At 34.6% G+C, this 13,198-nt stretch overlaps 1 protein-coding gene across 4 annotated transcripts in view; it reads right to left on the reverse strand.

Annotated features, from left to right (window-relative positions):
• LOC143252016 (RAC serine/threonine-protein kinase-like) overlaps positions 1 to 13,198 on the reverse strand; it is a 67,660-nt gene that overhangs the window by 40,753 nt on the left and 13,709 nt on the right. The window contains exon 1 of one of the 4 annotated variants that reach the window (XM_076503563.1): positions 5,891 to 6,071. The exons of the other annotated variants lie outside the window; for them this stretch is intronic. The gene's annotated coding sequence lies outside the window, so the exon portion shown is untranslated. Of the gene's footprint in view, positions 1 to 5,890; positions 6,072 to 13,198 lie in introns of those variants that run through there. 4 annotated transcript variants of the gene reach the window in all.

Below are 13,198 nucleotides of genomic sequence, written 5' to 3' on the forward strand. Positions count from 1 at the left end.
ATACAACTTACGATAACAGTTATTACAAATAATAATTCGTATACAAAAGTTTTACAAATTTAAACTATACCGACCCTTCTATCTGGTTTAGAACTGAACATTTTATCGATGGTCCAGGTCCACGACGAGCGAATTAATTCTGGATTGATATTGTTACACCTCGCTCACGCAAGCTAGCTGTCAATTCCGGCTGGCCTCACACCACTTACAATCTGACATTTTACCGACGAAGATATTTAACTCCCTCGTAGAAATACAAACGTTTAAAGTTAATTCACTGAAGCTGAACGGTTTGTTATGTTCAAAATGTATAAATATTCCTGGTAAAATTCTGTAGTTTTCAGATTAATAGGCGTTAATCACAATTATAGCTTCCGAGAATTATAGCATGCTGACTGTAGCTGACCAACAATATTCTATTACTGTCTCCCCGCATGTTGCAATTGCTGCCTTTTATACTCATTAGGAGAGATTCTCGAAAATTCGGTTGGTCCCACAATACTCTAGTGTTTTAGTAAGACATATATTGTTGATTATTATACTGGAGAATCTTCTACAAATTTTATAGAACAGATGGAACTTGTGCAATACACATTACATGCATTGAATAGAAACAAACGTATATATTAAAATAAATGTATAACAATAAATCCGAAATTGAGTTCCAATTTATTATTGTATGTAATATACATATATGACAATGTTTCAAGCTGATCTTAACTTGATAACAAAAGCCGTTAAAATATTTCACCACAGAATACGCAATTCATAACAATTCTTAAAAACATGTCACTGAAGACGGGTGTCAACGGCCCACCGAATTTTAAAAAGTAGGCCTCGCTCTCTCACTCTTTAGCAACAAGAAGACTTTTTTAAAACTACACTTTTAACTTGAAAACTGTTGTAAATTTACGAGTTTAAGCGTCTGTATCGCCTACTTACAACAATATAATAATAATAGAACAAATTATAAAAACAATAAAAGAAGAAAATTACAAAGTCAAAATGATGTTTCACGGAATATAAAATCTTAAAAGCAAGCCTACGGTAATGATACAGGGAAACGAGCTCATATCTGAATAATCGATGATACTTTCCTTGAGTTTAAAATTTATTTCTTAAATTCACGTAAAACTATGGCTAGCTGTGCATTGCCGTTTATAATTTCTAGCTGCTATGCCAGCGAACTATTGGGTTATTCCTGTTAGACTGAAGCATGTCATTCGTTCGTTATACTTGTAGCGCACTCAGGCCCCAGAGTATGGGACTGACGTTACTGCAATAATCACGAACCATAAATCCTTGGATTCACACTCTGGGCACGCTAATTACTAGGCCACACTGATCAAGTTTAAAGTCAAACGTCAATAAGTTGTCGCAAATAACAATGATAAATGTTTTCTATAACTCTTAAATGAAATCGGAAATCTTATAATTTTTTTTCAATAACAAACACACAAAATGCTATTTTTCCGGTAAAACACTTATTGTATGAAAGGAAGAAAATTGGACATTTTTCACAGATATTTCAAACATATAACGTATAAGTAAAAATAAATTTGTTAAATATATATATATATGAAACAAAAGTTATTAATTTGTTATTCATATTACCAAAACCATATAAAAGAAAAATCAACTTCGTTAGTTTAGTAAGTTAACGTGTCTTGATTAATAAACAAGAAGAAAAAATTAAAAAAATGAATAAATATAGGAATGGCTAATATCAATACTTCAAAAACAATGCAAACAAGATAGTATGAATGGTATTTGTATCATCCATACATGATATCACAAATACAGTGGAGTAAAATGTTAACAGACCAAAATAGGATACATTAAACCGAACTGTAATTAAATAGTTATAAATATTGCTACATGTTAATTCTTACCTGTGCGATTATGTAAGGATGATGCAAATGCCATCTCTACTATCTTGTTTACATTGTTTTTGAAGTATTGATATTAGCCATTCCTATATTTACTTCTTTTTTAATGTTGTGTTTTAATAGATACGCAGGTTATAGTCACAACCAAGTTCTAAATACATTAAGGTTCCAACTGTATGTTTATCTATAATTGGCTGGTAATTCATGTTTCACCGTGTTAAGTTTTTTGAAGAAACAGCAAAATTTCCCTAAGAAAGCTAACTTCAAGTAAACTTCATAGTTTACTCTAAAATTATGATTTTTAAAAAAATATTGCTAAATTATTAATAATACTTATAAAAGTGTTTGAAGCTATGCCAATGAAATTAGTTGACACTTGTTTTGTTTTGTTTTTTAAACAAGAAATTCATACTTTTTGCTAAGGTGTTAACAGGCATTCCCAGAACTCGCGGCTTGGTCATTACACAGATAGTTATAAAAGGAAACACTGTATAGTCTTTTAAAGTTCTGATGACCAACTATGAAGATATTAAAATACCATTTGATGAACAATCTTAGCCATCCTCATATAGGTAGTGTCATCGGCTGTCTGACATATCAATAAAAGGAAACACTGTATAGTTAGTTTGTAAAGTTCTGATGACCAACGAATGAGATATTAAAATACCATTTGATTAGCAATCCAGGCCATCTTCATATAGGCAGCGCCATTGTTTTCCTAACACGGCTACAATAAAACTTACAATATCGTGGTTTTCTGCATTGTTTCCTAACAACTCAGTTTTCGATGGCTCTTTACAACAATTGATAAGGATGGCTTTATATAACGTCATTGAAATGTAACTTAATAATATACAGATTAGGTACTAATAATTTTCTCCAGAACAATAACTCATAATCTGTATTCTATAATGGACCAACTATAAATGCCTACGTTATTACGTTAATTTCTCTTTCACATCAAACTTGTGTTAGTTTGTTATTTGTTGAATTTTACACAAAACCACAGAAAGGCTATCTGAACTAACCATGACTAATTTTGAAGTGATAGACTAGAAAGAAGTAATTTAGTCAACACAACTCACTAACAGCTCTAGAGCTACTCTTTACCCAAAAATTGTGAGATTGATCGTTACTTCACAACAACCTCACGGCTTGCTTGGTGTAGCACACCACACCATGCCAGTATTTAATGTTTGGAAGGCGTTCAAATATAAATATAAAGTCACACACACTCATTTGAAATATGAAAGAAATCGTTTAAATTCATGATATAAACTTCTATATTTTATAAACAACTACAGGCACAACCATTTGTTGTTAGTTTAATGATATAAAATAAGAAACCACTGTCTGGCTTCTCGAATACAGTAATAATACGCGTTAAATGCACAAGTAATCATTTGGCTTCTCGAATACGGAAGTGAAAACACACGTTAAATTAATCATGTCTAACATTCCCAATGAAAACGGATCATTATACATTTATTATCAACATGCACAAACAAATGTGTTTTGTATGTCATCCTATTTTCCTCTATCTAGTTCATGCTGATGTTTCTATACTGTTCATTTAGACATAATTGTTTGAATAAAAACTTCCCTTAAAGCACGTAAATTATTTGTTTGTTTTGGAATTTCGCACAAAGCTACTTGAGGGCTATCTGTGCTAGCCGTCCCTAATTTAGCAGTGTAAGACTAGAGGATTGGCAGCTAGTCATCACCACCCACCGCCAACTCTTGGGCTACTCTTTTACCAACGAAAAGTGGGATTTACCGTCACATTATAACGCCCCCACGACTGGGAGGGCGAGCATGTTTGGCGCGATTCGGGCGCGAACCCGCGACTCTAAGATTACGAAGCGCACGCCTTAAAGCGCTAGGCCATGCCAGGCCTTTAAAGCACGTAAAAACGCGTACGCTAACTCTAACGTTACTCAATGTTAACAAATAAATTGTCACAATTTTTACATGGGGTAGGGTAAATGATATATACAAGTTAAATATTTAAATTATGTTTCACCTTTTTTTTGGGATAATGACTATATTATTTTGTTTTAATGTATAATCATTTTTTATTTTTATTTTCTTAAGGCCAGGGGCCTCAGAAGATAGGAGTCGGCCGTGCCTCTTTGAATCTCTGAAAGCACCTGTTCAACTTTCATACCTTCATTTCACTCCAATTCGGTCCGGCATGGACAAGTGGTTAAGGCAGTCCCCTCGTAATCTACGGGTCGCGGGTTTGAATCTCCGTCACATCAAACATGCTCGCCCTTTCAGTCGTGGGAGCGTTATAATGTTACGGTCAATTCCACTATTCGTTGGTAAAAGAGTAGCTCAAAAGTTGGCGGTGGGTGGTGATGACTAGCTGCCTTCCCTAATTTAGCAGTGTAAAACTAGAGGATTGGCAGTTAGTCATCACCACCCACCGCCAACTCTTGGGCTACTCTTTTACCAACGAAAAGTGGGATTTACCGTCACATTATAACGCCCCCACGACTGGGAGGGCGAGCATGTTTGGCGCGATTCGGGCGCGAACCCGCGACTCTCAGTTTACGAAGCGCACGCCTTAACGCGCTAGGCCATGCCAGGCCTTTAAAGCACGTAAAAACGCGTACGCTAACTCTAACGTTACTCAATGTTAACAAATAAATTGTCACAATTTTTACATGGGGTAGGGTAAATGATCTATACAAATTAAATATTTAAATTATGTTTCACCTTTCTTTTGGGATAATGACTATATTATTTTGTTTTAATGTATAATCATTTTTTATTTTTATTTTCTTAAGGCCAGGGGCCTCAGAAGATAGGAGTAGGCCGTGCCTCTTTGAATCTCTGAAAGCACCTGTTCAACTTTCATACCTTCATTTCACTCCAATTCGGTCCGGCATGGACAAGTGGTTAAGGCAGTCCCCTCGTAATCTACGGGTCGCGGATTTGAATCTCCGTCACATCAAACATGCTCGCCCTTTCAGTCGTGGGAGCGTTATAATGTTACGGTCAATTCCACTATTCGTTGGTAAAAGAGTAGCTCCAAAGTTGGCGGTGGGTGGTGATGACTAGCTGCCTTCCCTAATTTAGCAGTGTAAAACTAGAGGATTGGCAGCTAGCCATCACCGCCAACTCTTGGGCTACTCTTTTGCCAACGAATAGCGGGATTGACCGTCATATTATAACGCTCCCACGACGGAAAGGTCGAGCATGTTTGGTGTGACAGGGATTCAAACTCACGACCCTCGGATTACGCGTCGAGTGCATTAACCACGTGGCCATGCCAGACCCAAAGTACAAGGAACCTGCCACATTAAAAACACATTTCATAACCCACAACATGTTACCAAGCAGTGTTAAACAATTATTTGTACGCACAGTCATGTGGATTACTAACCGTATGTTGTTAATGAAATGTTGGGCAAACTGAAAAATTATCAGTGTAAACGTTAGAGCAACCCTGACAAAAATGTCAGAAAACTGCACTTATAAATACGTTATAAATATGTTTGAGCCCAAAGATCTCCAGTAACAAGCCCAATATTATTAGATAATGCCCCTTCTTTGAAGCTCCAATAAAATTATCTTTCTGCGCGTGTGTGTGTTTTCTTATAGCAAAGCCACATCGGGCTATCTGCTGAGCCCACCGAGAGGAATCGAAACCCTGATTTTAGCGTTGTAAATCCGTAGACTTACCGCTGTACTAGCAAGGGGCGTTACCTTTCTAGATAACTGAGCCCATCCCTTCAAGAAATGACATTCTAATAGAGTCAAGCGATGACGGCCATCTGAGTGTGGTATTCATATATACCGATAGTTAACACATAGCCAAACGTTTCCGCAAAAACAAAGGTCAAGAAATTTTGACACAGAACAAATTGAACGCACACGATGAGCGTAAACAAATATATCAGTGCATAAAAATGAAAAAAAGAAATCACAACTATGCAATTCTAAGAACTCATATGAGAATGGTAAGGAGAATATGTCAAATACATTTAACCTACTGTATCCAATGTCGATGAGGCCTTTCGTCCAACACAATATAATGTTTAACACAATACTGGCCGGCTCCGTATTTCCTGTTCTAACTTCAATCTGGCTGCTGGGGTAGGTTTTCCTCAATGATTGCATCAGGCCAAGTGAAAACGAAGAATAGTGAAATATCCACTTTAAAGTCAGATAAATAGTCCCTAGTGTGGCATCACATAGTCCTTATACTACCTACATCAACGGTTATCCCAAATGACACATACAAGGGAAAGTAACCCAAGTGATTAGTCCACGGACTTACCTGAACCTTCTTTCCCCAATCCAGGAATTTTTGTGATAATGCTTTTAAGAAGATTGTCGTATCATACACTCATCTAGAATATGTATATATATATATATATATCATTTGTAATGAGCAGCTTTCGACTGGCAGAAGTAATTGAAGTTCACTTTAAAACTTTATTATCGCAACCGTGAATAAACAGCGACAGGGTTATCTTTCTCACTTTAAAGCCACGATAAGAAAGAAGCCTGATTAAGTTTGCTACGAATGGAAAGAAAATACGATAAGCTAACTAACATTAGACTGGGTTTACATATTTGTACAAACTATGTCATTGTGACGTCATACTGAAACAACTAAAGATTAGAAGTGGCGATATTTTCTACTGAAATATAACATGTTAATATTGTTTTTACTCAAGAGCAAACAAATACATTCAGACTATCGACTGCTTCCAATTTGTAGATAAACGTCCAGACAATAAAATAACGTCAAAACAAGGTTAGTTACTGGAATATCGTCCAATTTTCTGTTATTTGCCATTATCTAGTCTTGTTCATTTCTGCTTCGTTCGGCTTGTTTGTTTTTTTTTAATTTCGCGCAAAGCTACACGAGGGCTATTTGCACTAGCCGTCTCTAATTTAGTAGCGTTGAGACTAGAGGGACGGCAGCTAGTCATTGCCACCCACCGCCAGCTCTTGGGCTTCTATTTTACCATTGAATAATGGGATTGACCATAACAGTATCATTATAAAACACCATGGCTGAAAAGACGAGCGTGTTTGGTGTGACGGGGATTCGAACCCGCGATCCTCAGATTACGAGTCGAGTGCCCTAATCACGTGGCCATACCGGGCCGCGTTTCGTTCAGAGTCATCAATTTTTCACAGGATTGACTAAACGTTGTAATTTTCAGTTGATTTCACTATCCTCTCAAATTTTACGGATGTCATTGCCATTACAAGATGAAATAAGAATGTCTACAAGTTCTTGAGGGTTTATGTTCCTTTCACTCTAATGATATAGAAGAATGTCCACAAGTTCTTGAGGGTTTATGTTCCTTTCACTCTAATGATATAGAAGAATGTCTACAAGTTCTTGAGGGTTTATGTTCCTTTCACTCTAATGATATAGAAGAATGTCTACAAGTTCTTGAGGGTTTATGTTCCTTTCACTCTAATGATACAGTAGAATTCCTGTTTAATCCAGCCTCCAACCGTGACTGTCTGAGCTATGGATAGCTGGTTTTGAAATACATGCATTTTTCTAAATGAAAGCCCGGTAACTGGATCTTAGTACATTCATTTTCGGTGTAGCTCTGCATGGTAATAATAGACGTAAGTTGACACCGTTGTAGTTGCACAGCTTTACTCATGATTGTGAAACTTTTGTCTGGTGATGCTTGTTAATACCCTTGTAGAATGGCTTTCCATACACGCACTAAGTAAAAATCCTACAAATGTCTATTTAGTTATTTTGAAACGTTCAAGACACTCTCTAACCCTTTTGATGTTTCAATGTGATCCTTATGGTTTGCAATGATCTTCAGAGTTTATTTCACCAACTACTACAAACACAGTTGTAGTGTCAAATCCACATTAATCCATCCCACTTATCGTATACGTGTGTCTGGATGACCGTTTCTTTATATTGATAAACCTGTGAATGTTGACAATATCTGTTTCAATGTAAATGTCATGCTGAATTCTACCATCGAACAGATCTGAAGAACTGATAATCAAGATAATTAGCTGAAAATCCTATAGATGCTACACTGCAGCAATACATAATCATGCGGGTGTCTGCTTTTCCTTGGGCTGACGAAAGTTATGGTACAAGAACACTGCGTTGTAATTCCGTAGGAACTGGTCAAACGAATACAACTTTCTTTTGAAACATACGAAAACTTATGACTATAATTATGTCATGACTAACATGGATTGTATATTTTTATCACAGCATATACGTCAAAGCTTGACGAAACGTGTTAAAATAAAAGTTATTAAACTATGTTACACATAGTGCAAAAATCGTGAATGAAGCTCACTGCTACACCTATTACATGCATTAATAAATGAAAAAAAAATGGTGGGAATAAGTATATGCCAATATTTCTAAATGCTACTCGTTTAATATGGCAAACATATATATTTAAATGTAGAGCTTACAAAAAATAAATGCCCCAACATTCAGAAAGTGGAGGAGAGTTTCACTATTTGACCCATAGGCTAATAGCAACTAGTACAACTATCTTTGTCACCCACGAACGCAGGTGAAACTGGTACAAACTTTTATAGCAAGAAATAGTCTGCCATATGTAACCTTTACGTAAGACCTGTCAAAATAAATTACCAGATGATAAACTTTAAATTATTTAAATAATGTGGAGGAGTGAGGATTTATTTCGATATTTCATTCATCCAGATCTCCAGTTCTAATGTGAGATATAAAAAAGAATTAATACGTTTAAGACATTTCGTAATGTCAATTACGAATATTATGACGAATGTTACGAATGTTAATGACATTTTGTCATTAACTACATGCAGATAATCTTATACGAGAAATACCTAAATACACGTTACTACAGATATATTCTAAATTAGTTATATACTGGTGTAATTACCAGTTTTTTCACATGTGGAACGTAAAGACGAGACAGCTTTTTCCTGCTATGTGATCATAGCTGATCAAATGATATATCCACGTCCATATCGTGTAGTTCCTTTTTTAAAGTTTAGTAGCCAGCCATAGATAATATTATTATTATTTAGCGATAATTTTTTCCCTTGTTCTTGTGCTGATTACAGGACTTCAAAGACATGTTTTTCTTTTTTTTACTCAATATTTTTATGGGTGAATGTCGCTATTAGCTGTTGTCTAAAACGGTTCGCTATAGACAATTTAAGGATGACATACTACTTTTTATTGCATTTTACTTGCAGTTTTTTATCAGTTGTTTGGCGCAGATAGCCTTGTTGCTTTGCCCTATGAAACGCCAGCCAACCAACCAATTGACCTCAGATGTATAACTGGTACCTAACTTTATTATTTTGAAATAAAACGTGGCTAAGAAGCTACAGTCATTAGTTTCACATATGACCTGTTAACATTATTTGATCTTTAATGATGTTTCCTACATTTGTACAAGTCTTATCAGTATCGAAGAACTAAACATAATTGTTTTAGTTAAGTCTTAGAGACCACAACAGATTTAATATGTGGGCAAGTGTAAATAATTTTGGAAGCTTATTAATCTACGCAGAGAAGTGGTTCGACGTCTGAATTTATCGCAATATAAATAACTATGTTTAGTACATCAATCAGGTATGAAATACCCGGAAAGCGACACAGATTAAACAAATCAATCACACGTTTTGGTTTGAGATGTGTCTGTTTAATGTTTCTACTAAATGTTGTTTAAGTAGTTCATAAATTTTAAGGATTGTTCATTGATCTCAGATGTTTAAGGCTAACAAACTGAAACATTGGTAAAGCAGGTATGTAGTTTCACACGTGACTCTCACTAGTTAACATATTTTGTGGGCATCACATGATATCAATCGTAAATTTATTACACTTCAATAAGTGTCTCCTTTGCAGTATCGGAAAACAAAGCATAAATGTTCAACAAACATAACAAACATGAAACTCGCTCTCAGCTACCGATAAATGTAGGAACGTAAGCATTAAAATACACTGCAATAATATTCAACATTTAACATAAATACGCAAGGGACTGAACGCTGTACTTCAAACACCACCTAATAAAAAATATTCTTTCAATACACTTTAACCATAAGAATTCAGTTATAAAGTCAAGTTCAAAGTCACAGTTTAATCATTTTAGTTTTGTTGGGCTGACGTTAACTAAGATTGACTTAGTCACAATCAGTGCTGAATACATTAGGAAAAGGAAAACAGACATACATCGATAACCAATTATTATATACCGCTAATCTACACGTTCATTAGTCACAAGGCCTAAATATATCCATATTTTCTTGAAACAGTGTAAAAGGTATATGTTACGGAATAAATTTTCATTTATGCATCTGATAAAAGCAGGTAACGCCCTTTTCATTTATGAGAAAAATACAGCGCTGAAAATGGGGAGAGGAGATATTTCGTCTGCCTTCTTACAGTTTAGTGAAATATCTCTAAAAGACTGTACAGAGACATTATAAAGCTTATATTAGTTCACTTTCTGAGAAAAAAGAAAACACCAGATGGTAATATTAATTATCTTACTTTGTAGAAATTACTTTTAGAATATTTAAAAGGATTAATTAAAGAAAGTAAATCAAAGTAATCGAAATACTGAATAAATTAGTTTCGGTGACCTTATTACTAGAATATTGACGAAAACATCAGTCTAGGAGATTACGTGTACTATTGTTGGAATGCATAGTGAACTCTAAGCCTAAAAGTTTAGTTATGTGAGTGTAACTGTTCCTTACTTGACCAAATTTGGCACAGTGATAGAGAATGAAAGAATGTCTGTATCAAACATTGTTAGAATGTAAAATAAAAAATCAGAAAAACTGCTATTATCGTACGTAATTCATAATGGAAGCCTCATGGCCTTAAAAAAATTTTAGCGAGACATGGAATAATTAATTACTTATCAGCATATATGCGCCAAAATTAAGTATTACTATAAACCAATAAATACCGTTCTTGGATGATCTAATTAAGTTGAATTTATTTAAGTTTCCAAATGTATAATAGGTTAGTATACAAATAATGATATTCAAAATAATCTATAAGAGATTATAAAAACCAAAACAACTAGATGGGCGATCAGTAGGGCGCATACCTCCGCTTTGCAGCGTTCATCTTATTCAGTTCTCAAAATAAAAAAAAAAAATCGCCGTATGTCCGTTGTTGTCAACGAACTCGGATCATTTTTGGCAGGACAGTGAGTAATTATATTCTATACACACACACACCAAATTTCATCAGCATCAGATCAATTTTGATTGAGTTATGGAGCAAACATAATGTAAAAATCGGTTCCCATGTTAATAGATGGATATTTTTCTTTTTATCTTCGTGACCTTGACCCTCCCAAAACTAATCACTTCTGAGTTTGGTCATAGTCCAAACGTATACCAACTTTATCCAAACCCATTTAGCTGTTTTCGAAAAATTTTGCTTACATACACAAACACACAGGGGTGAAAACATAACCTCAATCCATCTTCGATGGCGGATGGAATAAACACTTCACAAAAACGAAAGAAAGAAAATTAAATACAATCGTAATTAAAACTTCACACAAAATAAGGGAGTTGTACGTGTATTGGGGTTCGAAACATAGCAAAAATAATTGTAGTAGTTTTCACAGAAAATTAAAATCCCAATATTTACTACTTCACTTTATGATGCACAAGATTTGTCAAGAAAACAGTTAGCTATAATTGTATATATGTAAAAATGGCTGGTATGGATAGAGAAAAACTATGTAGAGGAGCGAACAGGGGCTATAACTGTATAATAAAAACGTAGCCAACATATATTTTATAAACGTGCAACAACAAAACATTATTCTCAATCTTAATATATCGAGCTATGTTAAACTGCTCTCACACAAGTCTCTGTAATTAACTATGTTATAGTTAACTATGTGTATGTATACTCAAGAGGGATTTATTATGGCTTATTTCTCTGACGTACAACAACCATAAATTTATTGGCGTCTTACTATTTGTTAACACTGTTATGATGCGAAACGAAACCGAAATAAGTCAAACAGTGGGTAAGGCTGCAGAATGATCCACAATTACAAAAACTAGAAAGTAGTCAGTCAAATTATACAAAGATTCCATGCTGAACGTTACACTGGAGACATAATTATGGAAGCCATGGACTTATATAGAGGAGAATACTACAGAGTAATTCAGAAGTACCGATAATAGAAAGTAGTCAAATGGAGTTATGCAAAATATTTGATCTCAGTGTTATACTAGTAATTACTACGACAAAGGGAATTGCTATCATATTATAACCCATATTGTTACAGGCGACAAGACAACCTTTTCAGAGGGGGATAAACAGAGTCACACATCCAATGCCTTAGGGCATGTTATCATAATCAGATTTTCAGCAGGTATTAAACCTTACCGCTTTCTAGCTTCGTGTTTTATTTACGGCAAAGTTACTGAATGTATTTATAAAAATGCCTATTTCACTTCATTTCATTACTATGTGGTATAAAATAATAGTCGTTTTACAAAAATGAGAAATTAATATAATTTACAAGATACCCTAGTAATTTTTAATACCACGCCTATTTGATCAGATATCGTAAAACAACATGCATTATTTATCTTGCAAGTAGAACAATCTGAAGATGACAATGTAAAATATTAATAAAATTAGCTAGACACTTATAACAAAAATTTATAGCTGATTCTATCAGCATCAACATTTCTAAACTAAAACTAAAAACAAAACAAAAATAAGCTTAAATAAAAGCAAATTTAATTGATAAATAAAAAGGGGTGACACATTAGTGTTAAGATTTAAAAGTATAGGTTAAAATCCATTACGAACAAATTAGGTTCGTTGAAACTATAAGGTCATCCCTTAAGTAATGTCTGATTTTAGGTTCAGAAAAAGAGAAAGGATTTCAAACGCTTTTAATATTATTTAATCAATAATATATGTTCCATTATTATTAATTACTTCCTGCCAACGATTCACAAGCTTCTGAATGTCACTTTTATAAAATTCATGGAGTTTGGAGGAAAAAAAAATGTAGAGAGGATAGTTTGATATCTTCATGTGTTCCAAGCTAAAGATAGTTCTGCAAACTTTGGAATAGATAATAATCAGATGGGACAAGGTCTGAAGAATAAGGAGGATGTGAAAGTTTATCCCAGTCTAGCTCTTCAATATCTACTGGTGTGATCCTTGCTGCATGGGGCCGTGCATTATCCTGGCGTAACACAACACCTCTACGATTGATCAATATTCAAGCGCTCTAACTGTTCACACCAGAAGTCTGATGTAATCGTTACATTGAGTGACAGCA

The sequence above is a fragment of the Tachypleus tridentatus genome, chromosome 1 (genome assembly GCF_004210375.1).
Source record: "Tachypleus tridentatus isolate NWPU-2018 chromosome 1, ASM421037v1, whole genome shotgun sequence".
NCBI classification, from domain to species: domain Eukaryota; kingdom Metazoa; phylum Arthropoda; class Merostomata; order Xiphosura; family Limulidae; genus Tachypleus; species Tachypleus tridentatus.